This window comes from Notothenia rossii (genome assembly GCF_949606895.1).
Source record: "Notothenia rossii genome assembly, chromosome: 11".
Lineage (NCBI taxonomy): Eukaryota > Metazoa > Chordata > Actinopteri > Perciformes > Nototheniidae > Notothenia > Notothenia rossii.
This window is the reverse complement of record NC_136910.1, coordinates 24,133,432-24,149,203: the sequence shown is the minus strand read 5'-3', so window position 1 is coordinate 24,149,203 and position 15,772 is coordinate 24,133,432. Positions and strand designations below refer to the sequence as shown.

The 15,772-nt window shown below is 39.8% G+C and overlaps 1 protein-coding gene across 6 annotated transcripts in view; it reads left to right on the top strand.

Annotated features, from left to right (window-relative positions):
- rbfox3a (RNA binding fox-1 homolog 3a) overlaps positions 1 to 15,772 on the top strand; it is an 836,552-nt gene that overhangs the window by 298,653 nt on the left and 522,127 nt on the right. For all 6 annotated transcript variants that reach the window (XM_079660085.1, XM_079660089.1, XM_079660084.1 and 3 more), the window contains exon 3: positions 4,402 to 4,458. The gene's annotated coding sequence lies outside the window, so the exon portion shown is untranslated. The remainder of the gene's footprint in view (positions 1 to 4,401; positions 4,459 to 15,772) is intronic.

The window sequence follows — 15,772 nt, the reverse complement described above, 5'->3', positions numbered from 1 at the left end:
TCCCCAAGGACCTTGAATTGTTTTTCTCATGCTTTTGTCATCCATTTGTTAAAAGTATTGCAGGCCTTGTGTATTTCTAGACAGTTTTGGTTGACTGATGTTATCTTGCAGAGTTGGAGAACTCAAGCTCAATTATATCACATCTTTTTATAAGAAGCAAACTTACAGCAGTAATACACATTTCAGTAGGGTAGAAGACAGACAAAACAGCTGAAGAAGAACATGCAAAACCGGACCAAGATATAATAATGATATGTTTTAATTAAGAGTGGTTCAAATATGATAGTAAATAGGTAAATGCATATTTATAGTAAAAGAATAAAAAAGGAGGATTACTTAAGCAGCAAATAATACCAACCCTCCGTCCATTCATTCAGGTTCATATCAGTATTCTGTGCTTCTACTGTGACAAGTTTACATGCTCTAATGTTCAAACAGGTCAAAACTTTAAGATGGCAAAATGGCCAGATGGCATTGTTGATTTAACTATTTCTAATCTTCCTTTTCTAAGCAACCTCCTTGAGAAGATTGTTTTCAACCAATAACTCCATCATCTTAACACCAATAACATTTCAGATAAATTCCAGTCTGGCTATCGAACAAACCACAGCATTGAAACAGCTTTATTAATGGTAGTAAATGACCTAAGAATGAGTTGCTCAGAATGCTGCTGAAATGGTTCAACATGCTTTTATTACTAGTCGCTTGGACTACTGCAATACTCTTTTTACTGGTGTCCCTAAAAAATCTTTAAAGAAATTGCAATTAATTCAGAATGCTGCGGCAAAACATGAACAAAAAGGGATCACTTTTCCCCTGGTTACCGATGTCTTTCAGAATTGATTTTAAAGGGCTTTTAATGATTTACAAGGCTTTACATAACCTGGCCCCTACATACATCAGTGACTGCCCTTCATTTGATCACCCTACAAGGACGCTATGATCCTCATATGCCTTTCTTTTAGAAGTACTGAAAGTATTCTACAATAAATCTGTAAATCATTGGATCTTGGAACAGCAAACTTCATTGGAGTTTTTTAAAGTAAATTGAAGACCTATCTTTTTTTATTTGGCTTTTAATTTGGGGTAATTTGTGTTGTATCACTATTCATGTTTCATTGTTTTATGGTTCGGTGATATAACTGTTTGTGTTTATTTTTAATTTGTTTTTAATTATGTTCCTCCATCTTTATTTTGTATCTGTTAAGCACTTTGGGCTGCATTTTGCATGAAAGGAGCTATATAAATAAAGTCTATTATTATTATTATTATTATTATTATTAATAATATTATTATTAATATGTCCAACCCTTTAGAAACTTCCGTACAATTTCTTGGATGAAATAAACTAAATTAGAACTTATTAGATGAAGAAGCCAGAGGGGTGTATTCAAAAGAGATGAGAGGATGAAAACAGTAGAGGCCTGAATGATGGAAGATACCAATTAGCCGTAGCAATCAAAAACATAAAAAACTAAGAAACCATAAATAACTTCAGCAGAGCTCACACAGGGAGTCCATCAGATCCAGTGAAGATGTTTCTACTGACACTGCCTCAGACTCACCCTCCGTCTGGACAAATAAAGAGCTGCTTCTGCGGTTCCTCAGAGACCTGCTGTATATGTAGCTATGTGCAAAACAAACACATACTGCATGTATACACATGCATACACAAAGGCCCCTGGGAGTTGGAGTTTGCTCAGTGTGATGGAATCTTTGCGGTGTGGTTTGCTTGATTATCTGCATGATGTTTGTTTGTTGTTTCTGATGCTGGTTGGTGCAGGTGTCTGACCCTTTTTGACTGTAATGCCACACAAACACACACACACACACACCACACACACACACACACACACACACACACACACACACACACACACACACACACACACACACACACACACACACACACACACACACACACACACACACACACACACACACACACACACACACACACCATCAATGAAAACACACACACCATCAATGAAAACACACACATACGCAGGAAATCAGCGGTCAGAGTTGAAATAAGAACGTCTCAGAGGTCTGCAGCATCTTATTTTTCTCTTTACTGCCTCTGTGGTCCACAGTTACCATGGATACACAGTTTGGCATGTTGTGTTCAACCAGAGAGAGTTGCATCTACAGTATTTTTCTCTCCCCTGTTATTCAGAGAAATATTTTTAATTGCCCAGGTTTAAGGGAGAGCAGGAGAGACCAAGCCGTCGGTGTTTCTGTTTAGTGGGAATTGTTTTGCCGTGAAAAACCATCTGTCTGGCCTTCTGGCTAGCTCCACACTGATCTGTATGTCTATAGACTCCACTGCTGTTTCCATTATAACAGCTATTAAAACTATAAACAATTGCTAACTTATGAAGTGTTTTCATTGTAGTGGTTGTTTGTTTGTTTGAAAGAGCAGTGTTAAGGATTTAGTGGGATATATATCTCCTAAACGGTATATCATATACATTATGTTTTTAGAATAATCATCCTTCTCACAGATTCGGAAATGTTGCTGTTGCGGGGTTCTATATAAAAATTCTCAAAAATCAATTGCCATTGTATGAAAATGAGGCTTAAGTGTTTTATTTACCATAGAGTTAAAGTTAAAAAAAGAAAAAGTCCAAAATACCCAAGTTCAATAACTCAGAGATGTTCATAAACAAAAAATTAAGATACACATACGCTTGTGTATATGGTTATCTCTTCTACTAGCTTGCACCACTGGATACAGCTGTTATGTGATTGGTTGCGTTGAAAGGTCAGCGTAATCCTAAATTGAAATTATTTGAACTTTGAGCACAGCGTAGCGGTTCCACAGAGTCAGGCGGCACTGCTCCCTCCACTAGTCGACTAGTTGTATATGTTGAGACATGTAGTGAAATTTAGTTTGCCTTTCCTTACTTTGCCAGGATTACCTGAAATTAAAGGTATTTTCTGTAGATTCTACCTGTCTCCTCTGTTTGGGTCCACCCTACTCCGCTCCAATGTGACAGTTTTCAACACAATATGCACTTTGTTAGCCTGCTGAGGAGTTAGAGTTGTTCAGCCTAAAGACACATGAGGATATCAGCTCCATTTACATTAAATGTCCCACATGTCTGTTGTCTTGTTTTTTTTTATCTTTCATGAATGGTTGGGGTTCTTGCTTTCTCCACAATATGGTCAGTTGAGTGCCTTTCCAAAACTGAAGCGTCCTGTTAGCAACATTAGCAGCATTGGCAGCATAGCAGCAACAATCAGGTGTTTCCTGTGAATCATTTGTGCTAAAGGAGGAATCTACATCAAGCTAAAACATGGTGGACTCAGCCACTGCCAATAACAACTATACCAATATCTTTGCTTAACTTTGATCTGACTGTAATACGTATCATACATAGGGTTTGTTTTAAAAATAATCTTAAAATACTACAAATGTAAGTTCCAAAGGGAAAAGGAGGAGGATGAGATGGGGAAAACGCTGCTGCTGTTCAAACAAGGACGTACAGAATAAAATGTACACAGTCCACATAATGCAAACAGAAGACAGTGAATGTACACAATCTCCCCCTTTCTCCATATAAAAAATAAATGTCCACTAAGCACAAACAACTTTGCATCTTAAGGAAACACAAGCATAACTCCTAGAATAGATTCCACCGGGTCCGTCTGCGGCGCGTTACGGGCGCGTTACGGCTGCGCCGCGGTGCTCACGGCGATCGCGGCCACTCTACTCAATGGGTGCTATTCCACCACACGTGGCGCGTTACGGCTCAGAAGCGTCCCAGAGGCGCCTCGGCGCAGGGCTCCTCTAAAATTAGGATGAATCCTATTTTTGACGCGGCGCAGCCGTAACGTAAGGTCGGGCAGGCAGGAAGTTGAACGGTCAGAGCATATAGCATACACACACAAACTCATTTTGCAGACCCTATCCCTCCGTAGTCTTTCAAGTAGGAGGAGAAATGCCAGCGTTCTCCTCCGGTTTACAGGCACTGTGTAAATTATATATATATAATAATTATGATGATGAATGCATTTTTTTTTTACCACTAAAATACAGCAACACATCTTTGAATCCTGTCATTTATAACTGGGATATTACAATTATTATTAACTTTGTCTGTACAAAGTAGCCTGTCCAGGAAATATGCCCAAATCAGCAAAAACTGCGAGACGGCAGGCAAGACGCTCCGCTTCTGAAATGCTTCTGAAACGCGCCCGGTAGGGTATGACGCCGGAGGAGGCCGGACCAAAACCGCGGCGCTGCCATAACGCGCCGCAGACGGACCCGGTGGAACATAAGAGGGAACCTGCCCATACTCTGAACCACATTCACTCAGCGCTTGTGTATCTTACTTTGATTTTTCTTTTATGTTTTTTTCATCAGAGTAATTTGTGTCTTTTTTCTTTTTTTCACAGACTATATATAACAGAAGACTCATCCAGACGTCTCATACACTTTGCCGACATCCTACCGTAAGTAGACAACTTTTCCCAGTTTACTGTCGTTATTTCTCTATTTTGCTCTATTCTCGTCTGTGTTTGGCGCATGCGCTGTAATCCTCTAGGTTGGTAGAACTTAAATAATCACTCTTTCTATAGATGTGTGAGCTTTGTTGTAAGCATAAATAGTGAGTTCTGAGTTTCTGTTTTCTATTACAGAGACAGAAACCCGGCATCAAATGGGTTTCATGTCTCATTGGTTATTTCCTCAACAGACTTTTAGGTTACTGTGCAGCATCTCAGCTTTGAGGTTAAATCATTGTTACCTATTTCTTCATGGATTGTAGCTTCCTAAATTGTAGAGGTTCTTTGTTGTTTGTTTTTTCCTTTTTAAGAAGGTAGTGCACTGTATTGCATGAATATGACTGAGACATGTACTGCACGTAGTGTCTCAGAGACTGGACAAGTACATAAGTACATTCTATTTCTTTTGATTCGACTCTGGTGGGTTTCATTCTGAATAGCAAAGGAAACAATAACATTTTTACCCAAGTGACATTTCTAATTGTGTTATTGCGCTAGTGATTCAAACAAACAATGGCAGTGCAATAAGAATGGAGCTGAAAGTGTAACTCAGGTAGACTTCGCCGCAACCAACATGAATGATTCTTTTCAGCTGAACTGTCAGTCTGAGACTTGGGTAAGCCGAGGCTAAGGCACCTGGGCGTAGTCCCTCCCATCCTCTGCAGCTTTGACATCTGACATAAAAAGATTCATAGATCATTTTAATTTTCTGGCTTTGTATGTTCGGCTCTCAGGGACCAACCCTACCTTGCTCTGGTATTTTTTTGTCAACATTTTGGACCTGGTATCATGTCAAAAGTATGACAAATAAGACATCATCGACTACGAATTTTGGAATGCGATCGCGACAAGTCTCAAATAGAAAATTTAGGAAATCCATACAGTCTAAGAGAAACTAATTCCATCAAAACAGGGATTATTACACTCAACTGATTTGCTGCCCATGTCAGTGTTGTAGGAGACGTTTTGAGATGAAAGCACAATATAACATTATCACCATGGTTCTGTCAATGTTAAAAGCACACTTTCATTAGACAACGCTGTTGCCCCTCTTTGCACACAGCTTCCCATGTAGCTTGAAAGTTCAGTTTTGAGTCAATCATTGTCCCGAGATATTTGTAAGATTGCACAAATTCCACAGTTTGATTTTTGATGGATAAGACTTAATGTGTGGGGATATTGTGTTATATATTGCTAGTTTTGCTTAGTTTTCTTGAGTAAAAAACCTGAGTATGTTTTCTAACACTGCCTAAGATAGGTTTGTCAAGGAAGCCATCTTTCATCCTAACATTTAATGATTCAGCTAAAGGCTTAAAGCAAAATTGACCCTCCGTTGATGTAAATGGTGTGAGGTCATTGTACTTGGGATAACTATGATTGTTAATTTCCAGCTTCTTTGCCCTCCCCACAGCAGCACACATTAGGTTTTGTACTTTACATTTGATTGAGAACAGTTTATGTATTAGCTTTTTACCTCAACAAAAAGTTTGGGTCAGGCAATAACATGCAGATGAATGAATGAATGTCTCCCTGCGGGGGGTTTCTTTGGCTCAGGAGCAGCACTGAGAGTTCCTGAAAGAACGCCGCTGGCCTTGACAATTTTACAGCTCTCTGATTAATTTATTTTTCAACAACCTGCATGTTTTCTGATATTTCTTTTATTATTTGACTCACCTTGAAATGAATAGCCTTCCCTTCATTAGTGAGCAGGAAAACTTGTATAGTTGTATTGAATATAGCCTTAGGTCAGCACACTCAAATGAAACAAACCCTATTAATTTGAGGTGAGTGTGTGAGTGTGTGTGTTTCAAAATGAAATAAGTGAGGTGTTTCAAATGTGTACCCTTGGTATCTGCTATTTGTTCTTCAAATATTAATTGCATTTTCTTAGCCCTCTTCTCCCTTTCACACTTATTATTTTATTTTATTTTATTTATGAAAACACGCATGCCCACTCATTGTGGACTACCTCTGAAATAATAGACCTGATGCACTTAGAGAAGACATGACCTGTGTGTCCTCTGTGGTGACTTTAGCCCTTAACTCTATGGATAATCCGAAAATAAATGTGGGGCCCTACTTTGATTGTGGGGGATTTTCCTTCTCTGCAGTGTGTTCTAGAGTTGTGTGCATGTAAATGGTCTGCAAAGGCTAAAATCCCTGTGTTCCCAGTTTAGTAGTGACATCACTATGTAACACTCGCGCTTCTATTGGCCACCGCTCCAACACATTATACGTGTTAGGCTAAGGGGTGGGACATCTCTTAGCGGTTGAGCAATCACAACAGAGCTGGACAGCTAACCAATCAGAGCAGACTGGGCTCTGGGTTCAGACAGAGGGTGAAAAGAGGTGCTACGGCAGAGGCAGTATGAGAACAATAAAGAGATTTGTGAACATTAAAGCATGGAGACATGTCACAGTGCTAGCCAATAGAAGTGCAAGTGTTACACAGTACTGTCACTATGGTACAGAAGTAAACAAAGGAGTCAAATGGAGGTGTTTCAGGCAGGAGGGGGGATGTTTGGGAGAGAAACTCCTTTGCAGACCATTTACATGCACTAAAACCTATAGAACATACTACAGGAAAGGGGCAACCCCAAAAAGCATAATATAGCCTCTTTAAATATATATTTTTCAGCTGAAGTGCATTTTGCATTTTCACTAATAGAACTTCTTCCACAGAAGAATACAAATAAAATCATGAAGCGTACCTCTTGAATCTTCTACTCACTGCACAGAGAACTCTCTCTGTCTCTTTCTATGTTCATCCCTCTGCCCATATGTCAGCATGCTGTCACTGATGCTCCCTCTGTGTGTGTGTATATCTCTGAGCGTGTGTTTAGAGGATGTTCTCTGGTGTTTCTGGCCTTCCCCACTATCCATCTTCCTATCTATCCGCAGACAGAAGAGGCCCTCTCGCTCCTCTAAATAAGAAAGTAAAAGGCTTCCCCTCCAGTTCTGCGCAGCTATACAACAACTGTAAATCACTCTAATGGAATTCACTCCAGTGTCTGTGTGTGTCTGTGTGTGTGTATTATCTCTGTGAATGGGAGATGAGGCTGTATTATTTTGCAGCATCTATCGTACGGGTAAACGCTCTCAAGGCAAGTGCCCATCGGAGTGTGAAGGTGAATATATACTGCATACATTAGCTGCTGCTGCTCTTCTGGTTTTGATGACGTGAGTTTAAGGCAGGGTGGTTTGTTAGGGACTGTCAGAGTGTTACAGGCACTCAGCTGGAAAAGACATTCAGTGAAGTGTAGTGTGATTAAAAAAATAGTCAAAAAAGAGAAAGACTGTTACATGTACTTGTTTTTCCAATTTGAAAACAGAGAAATGTAACTGAATAAGATTTTGTGCAATAGTTGCAGCACAGAGGAAGTAACAGACAGATAACCTGAGAGACCGATAGATCTATCATGAACAGGTCTAAGACAAAAAGTGATAAAACACACAGACAGGAAGTGTGTGTGTAAATGCCACACACATGTACGAGCTGTAATACAACTTAGGCATGCAACAGTTTGTACAGTACTTAGTTTAGACCCTGTGTTCACACCATGTATTTTTCCAGCAGAGATACACTGGTAGAGGGTTGGCAGAACTTCCTACCAGGATTTCATTAAGAAAAAAAAGGTTTTTAAGGTTTCTATGACCATGATGTTTTGACTATGTATCACCGCTTTTGTATGACAGACTAGCATCTCCCCCTTGATTTTTAATATCCATTTGTGCTGCTATACATTGGTTCGATAGTTTTTTTTTACATGAACAACTTGTCTGAATGCACTTCCTGCAGAGCCAGGCTGTAAAAGTTCATCACTCACCAGCAGCAACATCAAGGGTCCGACCGGCTGATCTGCTTAAACAGAGGGGCTTTTCTGTATCTATTATTATAGTTTCTGTCTGAGAGAACTGTGTGAATAACCTTCTACAGAACCATAAGCTGTGTCTGAACTCCCTCCTTCACTTTTTTCTTCGTAATACACACCTAATTTCCTTAAACACTCTTCTGCCAGTTATAAATAATAATCACTTAGCATTATCACTGTCAGGTACAAAACCTTTCAATCAATCAATCAATCAATCAATCAATCAATCAATCAATCAATCAATCAATCAATCAATCAAGTAATCAATGTTTATTTATATAGCCCAATATCGCAAATGTTACATTTGTCTCAGTGGACTTCACAGTTTGTACAGAATATCAGTATGACAATACGTCACCCTCTGTCCTTAGACCCTCACATCGTAAAAGGAAAAACTTCTGGAGAAAACCCCACAGTTTAAAGGGAAAAATGGGAGAAACCTCAGGGAGAGCAACAGAGGAGGGATCCCTCTCCCAGGACGGACAGACGTGCAATAGATGCCGTGTGTAAATTGAAAAGATAATACATTTGCAACATAAGTAGTCCAAATGTTTGGAAATGCATGTGTGTATAATAGGAAGATGAATCCACGAGGATATCCATCCAGGATTATAATCCAGGACCACAGCTACGACTCAAGATCCAGGACTCGCGATCCATGACACAGGACCGCAGGATCATCCATGACTCCGGATCCCGGCGTATATAGACACCAAAAAGAAAGAAATTTGGGGAAGCTGGGTTAATTGGAACATGAGAGCACACAGGTATAGACAGAGAGAAGGAAGAAGTAAGATGTCCCCCGACAAACTAAGCCTATATCAGCAAAACTAGGGGCTGAATCTAATCAGCCCTAACTATGAGCTTTATCAAAAAGGAAGGTCTTAAGCGCACTCTTAAAAACGGATAGGGTGTCTGCCGTCCGAACACAAACTGGAAGCTGATTCCACAAAAGTGGAGCTTGATAAGAAAAGGCTCTGGCTCCCATTTTACTTTTAGAGACTCTAGGAACAACCAACAACCCTGCATTCTTGGAACGCAATGCCCTAGTAGGACAGTAGGGTATAATGAGTTCTTTAAGGTAAGATGGCGCCTGCCCATTAAGGGCTTTGTAGGCGAGAAGAAGAATTTTAAATTCTATCCTGTGTTCTATAGGGAGCCAGTGTAAGGCAGCCAGAACAGGAGTAATGTGGTCCCTTTTCCTAACTCTGGTTAGTACACGAGCTGCAGCATTTTGAATCAGCTGAAGCGACTTGACTGACTTCTTGGTACACCCTGATAATAAGGAGTTACAATAATCCAGCCTTGAAGTAACAAATGCATGGACTAGTTTCTCGGCATCGTTTTGAGGCAAGATATGCCTGATTTTTTTAATGTTACGTAGATGGAAGTAGGCGGTCCTTGAAATTGATTTTATGTGGGCAATAAAGGATAAATCCTGATCAAATATAACACCAAGATTCCTTACAGTCTCACTGGAGGCCAAATTAATGCCATCCATAGTTAGTATATCTTTAGATAATTTGTTTCGTAGATTCTTTGGGCCAAGTACAATAACTTCAGTTTTGGTCGTGTTTAACATCAAGAAGTTTAAGGTCATCCACGTTTTTAAGTCCTTGAGGCAGTCTTGAATTTTATTTAGATAATTAATTTCCTCAGGCTTGATTGATAAATATAGTTGTGTATCATCCGCATAACAATGAAAGTTTACAGAATGATTTCTTATAATATTGCCTAACGGAAGCATATATAATGTAAACAAAATAGGTCCGAGCACTGAGCCCTGTGGCACTCCATGGCTAACTTTGGTTTGCGTGGAAGATTCATCGTGGACACGTACAAACTGAGAGCGTTCAGATAGATAGGACCTAAACCGGCCTAAAGCAGTTCCCTGTATGCCAACTAAGTGCTCTAGTCTTTGCAATAGGATATCATGGTCGATTGTATCAAATGCAGCACTGAGATCGAGCAAAACAAGACTAGAGACAAGTCCCTTGTCTGAGGCTATTATAATGTCATTTGTGACTTTAACCAGAGCTGTCTCTGTGATATGATGTGTTCTAAAGCCAGACTGAAAATCTTCAAATAAATCATAGTTTTTGAAGTAATCACACAGCTGTTTTGCGACTGCTTTCTCAAGAATGTTTGAGAGGAACGGAAGATTAGAAATAGGTCTATAGTTGGCTAAAACCTCTGGATCGAGGTTGTGCTTTTTAAGAAGCGGTTTTATCACTGCTACTTTGAATGATTGTGGAGCATAGCCTGATAATAAAGACATATTCATAATATTTAATAAAGAAGTGCTAATTAATGGAAAAACTTATTTTAACAGCTTAGTTGGAATCGGGTCTAAGATACACGTTGATGGTTTAGAAGAGAGAATCATTGAATTTAATTGTTCAAGGTTTATGGCTGAAAAGCATTCTAGTTTACTATCTAGTGTAATATTAGAACTTACGTTTCCGGGAGCTGTTGATAATACTATACTGGTCAAAGGCAAGAGGTCATTAATTTTGTTTCTAAGAGTACCAATTTTATCGTTAAAAAAGCACATAAAATCCTTGCTACTGAGTGCTATGGGAATAGAAGGCTCAATCGAGCCGTGGCTCTCTGTCAGCCTGGCTACAGTGCTGAAAAGAAATATTGCATTATTCTTATTCTCATCTATTAATGAAGAGTAGTAGACTGCTCTCGCTTTACGCAGTGCTTTCTTATATTCATTGAGAGTAATATGCCAGATTAAACGAGATTCTTCAAGTTTAGTGGAACGCCATATCCTTTCAAGTTGTCTCGACTTTTGCTTTATTTTGCGGGTTTCGGCATTATGCCATGGAGCTAATCTATGTTGTTTTATTTTCTTATTTTTCAAAGGAGCAACAGAGTCTAATTTTATTCGCAGCGCATCTGTAGCACTATCAACAACATGATCAATTTTGGGTGGTGTACATTTTGTATAAGTTTCCTCCCTTACATGCAGACATGCTATCGAGTTAAGTATTGGTGGAATCTCTTCCTTAAATTTGGCTATAGCACTAACAGATAGGTTTCTGCTGCAGGAGCTTTTGACTAATGCTTTGTAGTCTAGTAACAGTACTTCAAAAGTTACTAAGAAATGGTCGGATAAAGCAGGATTATGGGTTTCGACTAATAGTCGCTCAATTTCAATACCATAAGTCAGAACAAGGTCGAGAGTATGATTATAGCAGTGGGTTGGTTTATTTACACTGACAGAAACCAACAGAATCTAACATAGAGTTAAATGCAACAGTAAGGCTATTTTGATCATCGTCAACATGAGTATAAAAAGTCACCTACGATAAATGACTTTATCTGTTTTAAGTACCAAAGCTAAAAAAAACTCAGAGAATTCTGATAAGAATTCTGAATAAGGACCTGGTGCACGGTACACTGTAACAAATAAGATTGGCTGCAAAGTTTTCCAGGTCGGATGCGTAAGACTAAAAACGAGGCTTTCATAGTAGGTATAATTTAATTTTTGTTTAGTATTGATAAGTAAACTTGAGTCAAAGATTGCTGCAACTCCACCTCCTCGGCCCGTGCCTCGGGCAATATGAGTATTGATATGGCTGGGTGGAGTGGCCTCATTTATGCTGACATATTCTTCATGTCTCAACCAAGTTTCAGTGAGACAGCATATATCAATATTATAATCTGATATTAAATCATTTACCAATATTGCTTTAGATGCTAGAGATCTTATGTTTAAGAGACCACATTTAATCTTCCTGTTTTGTTGCACTGTAGTAGTTGTTACATTTACTTTTATTAGGTTATTATGTATGACAACTCTATTAGGTTTTACCTTAAATTGTCCTTGGGCAGACACACACACCGTTAATATTGGGTATTTTATTGGGCTCGGGATTCCTATGGATGACTGCCTAGGAGAGAGCGCAGAGAAGCGTGTAAGACTGCGACTCCGCCTCCTGGTCTCAACTCCAGTTTGTCATGGATTAAGTTTTCAAAGCCCTGAAATGTTTGCCGAAATGAGATTTGCACCTTCCAAAGTAGGATGAATGCCGTCTCTCTTAATCAGACCAGGTTTTCCCCAGAAGGCTGTCCAATTATTTACGAATCCCACATTGTTTGCTGGGCACCACCAAGACAACCAGCGCTGAAATGATGACATGCGGCTATACATGTCATCATTGATCAGATTGGGGAGGGGACCAGAGAAGATTACGGTTTCCGACATTGTTTTAGCATAACTACACACCGACGCCACATTAAGTTTGGTGCATTCTGATTGGCGTAAACGAACATCATTTCCACTGACGTGAATAACAATTCTACGGTATTTACATTTATTTTTAGCCAGCAGTTTAAGATGCGCCTCAACGTCGCCCGCTCTGGCCCCCGGAATGCATGTGACTGTGGAGGCTTCGGTCTCTAAATTCACGTGTCTCATAATAGAGCTACCAATAACCAGAGTTGGCTTCTCAGCGGGTGTCTCGCTGAGTGGGGAATATCTGTTAGATACGTGAACGGGTTGGTGGGGACCTGCAGGTTTCGCGTTATGCCCCTTCTGAACAGTCACCCAATCTCCCTGCTGCTCGGCAGTTGCCGGGGGACGGCTAAGAGGAGCTACCTTTTGCCGGTCCGCACCGGCTAACATGGGCTTTACTGTAGCTGAGTTACTTTCTAAGATGCGGAGCCGGGCTTCTATGGCTATGATTCCCGCCTCCAACCTAACAACTATACTACATTTAACACATGTATCGGTACCAGTAAAGGAGGTAGGGAAGTAACCAAACATGAGACAGTTAGAGCAGAAAATAGCACCCGAGGGTGGGGAAAGAGCCATGGCTAGCTATCAAGCTAAAGTAGCTACCGTTAGCAAACCCGAAAAGAGTGTAGGCAACTGTGGAGTTACAGTCGCTAAGAGAAAGAGAGTTGTGAGTGCTTAAGCTGTAGTAACGTGTGATTACAACGTCAGTCAGTTGGCGTGATCAGAGTTTTAAAACGATCGATTAAGTTTAAGATAATAAGCTATCAGCAACAGAACAGGCACACGGGATACCCGGAGATGACAACAACAACCGGAAGTTACAACATGCTTACCGCAATACTGGTCCGTGTAGAAACAGCAGTAGGAACAGTCTGCATGTGTTTCAAAGAGCAAAGAAAGAGGTTCCCTCAGTCAGCTGCTCCTGATGATGGTTTCACTTCCTGCTCTGCCTCAGGACCAGTCTGATTATAACACACAAGAAACCAATCAGCCATTGAGATACAGACAGAAAAACAAAACAAAAAGCAGTTCTATCTCACACAGGCTCCACCCTCTACTGGACTCTATGGGGTACTACTCTCATCAATGATCAGTGTTGGGACTAACGCGTTACTGTAACGTAACTACTTTTAGCGGTAACTAATAGCGTTACTAGTTACCTATTCCCATTAAGTAACGCCATTATAGTTACTGTGTTTTAAATGGTTGCGTTACTGCGTTACATTATGTGATGGAACTGAACCGAATCTCCCTGCGGATGTAACTTACAGGTGAATACAGCGATGTCCTCTCACAGCACCATGGAAAAGTGAAAGTAACCAGAGAGGAGTGATGATTGGTTAACACGGGGTAACATTTCAGGGTAAGCCAATCAGAGACAGAGTTGGGAGGGTCTTGCCTTATGGGGAAAATACACACACACGAACACTTGCTTATGCTAACACACACACACACACGGCAACGCTCACCACCAGCACACACACACACAATGGCAGATGCAATATCAGCGAGAGCAGTAGCGCATTTACATCTTGGAGATACAACCACTATTTTCAATTTGTGGGGATAAAGGACGCAAAAAATATTATGGTCAAGTGTAAACTGTGTGCAGGACAGAAAGGATTGTCCACATCGAATAACAGCAATGCCAATCTCCTGAAGCACCTAACTAATGTACATGGGGCTATAAAACTAGTCGCCAAAGACCCCACCGTCTCAACCACCGGCAGTGACCCAGATGGAGCAACACCATCTAAACAGCCAAAAAACGATTCTTTCAAATTGCCACATGTCACCCAGAGTCAACTAAATAGATTGCCAGGTATGTTGTTGAGGACATGGTGCCCATCGCAACGGTCGAGTCTGTTGCCTTCAGATAACTAGTAAGCAAAAAACAAAACAAAAATTTGTATTTGTATTGTTATTATTTTTAAAGTAAAGTAACGTGTTACTAGTTACTTTTATAATTTAGTAACTAATAAAGTAACTAGTTACTTTTTGAGGGCAGTAACTATAACTATTACTAATTGCTTTTTAAAAGTAACTTGCCCAACACTTTCAATGATACACGAGCGTTCACACACTGAAATTGTATAAACGTGGCTGGCCAATCAGGCCGAGCCTACCTGAATGCACGCGCATACAGATGTAGCACCTCATTTCAGACTCCAGCTTACAGCTTCCTGCCTACGACCTGCTTAAGACCAGTATCAAGGAATGTTAAGCCCTCCCACTATTTTCCAAGAGGGCGTTGCCAGATTTTCAATTTCAGGTTTTAACCAGGAGATGGCGCTTCATTCACATATACAGAAAGACAAGTTTCATGGACTTTCAGTTGTGTTTTGAAGAGCATTTGAACACATAAATATTTTAGACCAACTAAAGTATATCTAATCTTGTAATTCAATAGTATATAGTCTTTATATATTAAATAATCATAATAATAATGTAAATGTTTACATTACACTTCTTTATTTGTTATGCTCATACTTTTACCTTTACAATCGTGTGCTTTAATATGCAGTATATTTTTTGTATATTTTTGTGCTTGCTTCCTCCTGCTCCCTTTCGGACACATACTGTATGATTTATTATTATTATTAATATGAAGATATTATTAAGATAAGATAAGATGTTACTTTATTGATTGAACATTTTAGTTTAGAATGTGCTGTCCCACGGTAATTCAGAAGGCCCACAGGTCACATTCCAACCATTATTTAAAACAATAGGTGCTTTCACACCGTCTACAGTTTGATTTGTATAGAGGGAGCTCTGTGGCTGAATGGCCAGCGATTAGGTATGGCGCATTTATCATAGGTGATCAGAGCTAACTGCCTGCCGTCAGATTTCATTTAAAAAACAGATCTGATTTTAAGACTATTTCTGCGCTCATAAAGAATGATAAGAACAAGAGCGTATTGAACTGGTTTCATTAATTAGCAAGTTTATTTAACACTAGAACCGCCAATCGGGTCAATCTGTGTGATGTGTGTTGTGTGTGTGCAATGTAACTTTTTTTCAATAAAATATTAAAGTCTCCCAGTCCGTGACTTTTCCTGAAAGTGTGTTATGTAGCACCCTATGTTGTTAAACATTGCATTCTAATAGCGGGATGGTAGGCCTATACAAAAACCTCTGG